At 43.7% G+C, this 3,950-nt stretch overlaps 1 pseudogene; it reads left to right on the top strand.

Annotated features, from left to right (window-relative positions):
• Nucleotides 1-1,093: 1,093 nt before the first annotated feature.
• LOC134898215 (5S ribosomal RNA) lies at nucleotides 1,094-1,213 on the top strand (annotated as a pseudogene).
• The last annotated feature ends 2,737 nt before the right edge of the window (nucleotides 1,214-3,950 follow it).

Below are 3,950 nucleotides of genomic sequence, written 5' to 3'. Positions count from 1 at the left end.
CCCCAGGGTACCCCGGCCAGGGGTGACTAGTTGGATTTTTGATGCCACGGCCGCAGGGCACTATATAAAAGTGACCCCCGGCTGTGGCATTATCTGTCCAGCTAGTTGAGCCCGGTGCTGGTTTTAGAAATACGGGGGACCCCTACTCTTTTTGTCCCCCGTATTTTTGGAACCAGGACCAGGCGCAGAGCCCGATGCTGGTTGCTTAAATATGGGGGAACCCCTGTCATTTTCCCCCCCATATTTCTGCAACCAGGGTCGGATCAAAGAGCCCGAGGCTGGTTATGCTTAGGAGGGGGGACCCCACGCATGTTTTTGCTCCGTTTTACAGTGTTTATTTAAAAAAAAAAAAAAAAAATGAACCCCAGCACGGATCACACAGATCCGGCCGAGATTCATTGTGATAAAGTCGGCAGTGTTTTGCTAATCACTGCCGTAAAAAACGGGAAAAAAACACGAATGACATCGACATCGGAACAAATGAAAAATCCGAATACGACAGCTTAGTAAATTAGGCGTAATAAATTCAAAAAGTTGCAGTTTTACACTTTCGATGTCATTCGTGATTGAACTTTGACCTTTTTCTGAAATTTACGAATGTTAGTAAATATACCCCACTGTAAGAACTTTCTTGCAAATGTATGTTCAGGCTTTAGAGGCTCATATATAGTGAAAATTTGGATCGGTGTGTGTGATATAAATTATTAGAGGCTACATGTACTGCATTACTGATGTTGAACACACAAACCAGTACACCACAATTATGACAGCAACAGGATTGCTATAATTGTTGCCTCACTGTATATCACCACTTTATCCTGGCTATGCAAGTGGACGCCCTTGCATAGGATTTTTTGCATATGATAATTGTCCTTATCGTAATTTTGCTAAATTGCACAGTGGACATCCCTGCATATAATTATTGCACATGATAATTGTCCCATTATCATTAATTGGATTTTGCTATAATTTCACTCCTTTTTCATGAGCATAAGATAAATATAGATACTGAACACACGATTGATCCAGATCGCTTTGGATATATAATTTGGGCAATACGGGTATTGGGATTGACTGAAAGGGCAGATTAAATAATTGCGGACATACCCCGCTGGAGAAGCCCGATCTCGTCTGATCTTGGAAGCCAAGCAGTGGAGGGCTGGGTCAGTACTCTGATGGGAGACCACCTTGGAACACCCTGGTACTGCAAAAAATTCTTCTGCCCGATCTAGAGTGATCCCCAATAATACCAATTGGCATTCGGTTCTGTATGACTTATGATTTAATTCTCTACATCAAAATAATCCTGAATAGGATTGCTGTAGAATAAATGATGGTCATATATTACACAAAGGCGTTACTGTGATTATAGTAAATCCACTAGCCCAAAGATTTGGATTTCCGGTTCTTATTGTGGTACTGAAAACCACATGAATTATTCTTAACATAGTGTTATATTTTCGCGTAGCTATACTATTCACATACAATTCACTCCTATAATCACCTTTTTGAACAAATAAAGTTATGTTTTATCAGAATTGATTAATATACACCTATTCCTCTGAATTAGAGTGCTCCCACACAAGAGTCTACTTTCCAACTTTCTATTGTTGGTTTATCTTAGTTGTTACCTCTCTGACTCTCGGGAGCACCACTGATAGCAACATATATTTGCAAAAGGATTATCCATCCACATGCACAAGGTTGCTGTATCCATAAGCAATTTAGCATCATAAATCAGTTTTTCAGAGGGCATTAATAATTTATTGCAGACTAGTGCGGTCCCAAAAAAAGCTTTTTTCATATCTCTAAACAAAACACAGAGTTTTTTCAGTAAGTACTGTGTGGCTCACTTGTATAAGGACGCAGGTTTCCCTCACAGAGATTCTGCAGTTTCTCCCCAGGCAGTCTGCCCACACTGATCAGGCTAGCAGCCTTATAACACTCTTACATAGCTGGAAGCCCCAATTAGCCCTCTGTCAGGCCAAAGGCCTGAACTGGGCCCACTGGATGGAACTTGCCCCCTCTCTCTCTCCGAGGACTCTTATCCAGCTTTTCCAACAGGCTGAAAAGCTGCTTACAAAACAAACATTTTCCTGGAAGTTTCTTTTTTCTAAAACATGTAGGACAAGAAACTGGGACAAACATACCTGCCCTCAAACACTTTTCCAGTGTTCCTGTCACAATATATATATATATATATATTTCTCTATCTCTATCCAGGAAACAAGGCGGCACTCGGAGACTTGAGAAATCAGGTAAAACAAACCAGCATGTGTTTAATCAATTCAACGTTTCGGGGGACGCACCACCTTCTGTTGGTTTTCCTGAAGAAGGTGGGTGCGTCCCCCGAAACTTTGAATTGATTAAACACATGCTGGTTTGTTGTACCTGATTTCTCAATCTCCGAGTGCCGCCTTTTTTCCTGGACATATTGAGGTAGCATACACCTCTAAGGAGGGCCCTGGAGCCAGTATCCAATTGGGGGAGGTGAGTGCCAGACTGTAGCGAGTACTATATATATATATATATATATATATATATATCCTCCCCAGCTGGACTCCGCTGCTGCTGGTACTGTCCATGGAGGAGCCCGGAGTGCTCTTTTTACAGGTATGGGGTGGGGGCCTGGTCCCTGGAGGGTGTTGGTACGGTGGTGCTCCCCAATGGGGGTTCCAGCTGCAGTCTCTCCTGCCTTTCTGTCCCTACTCCCTGGTGCCTCTCTGTCCCTACTCCCTGGTGCCTCTCTGTCCCGACTCCCTAATCCCTGCTACCTCTGTCCCTACTCGCTGGTGCCTCTCTCTGTCCCTACTCGCTAGTGCCTCTCTCTGTCCCTACTCCCTGTGCCTCTCTGTCCCTACTCCCTGGTGCCTCTCTGTCCCTACTCCCTGCTACCAAATAAAACGTGTATAATATGCTCTACCTGGTGCAATGTGTGTAATGTGCTCCACCTGGTGCAATGTGTATAATGTGCTCTACCTGGTGAATGTGTGTAATGTGCTCTACCTGGTGCAATGTGCATAACGTGCTCTGCCTGATTCAATGTGTATAGGGTGTTCTAACTGGCACAATCTATATAACGTGCTCTACCTAGTGAAATGTGTATAGGGTGTTCTAACTGGCGCAAACTGTATAACGTGCTCTACCTGTGTGGTGTAATGTGAATTGGTAGTATTATGTGGCCATGCTCTTTCCCCATGAAGCCACGCCCCTACATTTTTGGTTTGCGCCTTCGGCACGCACTTTCCTTGAATTAAAATATGGGAGGGGAAGCATTAATTGACTTTCTAGTTACAGCGCTGGTGCAGAGTGTCCTGTATGCTACACAGCCCAGCAGTATTGTCACCCCCTCCCTCCCCCTTGCAACACTTTGTAGTGTCCAAGTCAAGTCTGTTTTTATATTTGAATAATTAATAAGATTAATATGATCCTTCATTCCAATGGGACACAGAAATGGACAGATAGGACCCCAATTTTTAAAAGTGAGGGGTTGGTGGGACCCACTTTTTTTGTGGGGCTCAGCACGATCACTGGATCGTAACAATTATGTGCTGTTTGGAGCATTTTTTGGGCATAGTTTGCAAAACTGCCATCCTGTCTGCCACTGTAGTGCCATTCCTAGATGTGCCACGTGTTTGTGCTGTCCACTTCTGTTGCTTAGCTTAGTCATCCAGCTACCGTAGCTGTTTTGATGATTTTTTCCCCCCGAAAAAATACAGATCCAAAACTGCAAGGATGGTTTTGGAAAAACCAATCCAGATCCAAAACACGAAGGAGAAAAAAAAAAAAACAGCACCATTATCGAGCAGATCCATGCAGTGCGCAGCCACCTATCCAATCCCTTGCAGCCACACACTACACAGATTTGCCCAGCCGCACTGCTGATCACCCCTTCACAAAGTATAAGGTAAGCTTCAAATAGTTAAAACTCTCCAGCTTGAAATTCTCTA

Source organism: Pseudophryne corroboree, chromosome 3 (assembly GCF_028390025.1).
Source record: "Pseudophryne corroboree isolate aPseCor3 chromosome 3, aPseCor3.hap2, whole genome shotgun sequence".
Taxonomy (NCBI): domain Eukaryota; kingdom Metazoa; phylum Chordata; class Amphibia; order Anura; family Myobatrachidae; genus Pseudophryne; species Pseudophryne corroboree.
The sequence above is the reverse complement of the archived record's forward strand: the minus strand, read 5'-3'. Positions and strand labels throughout refer to the sequence as shown.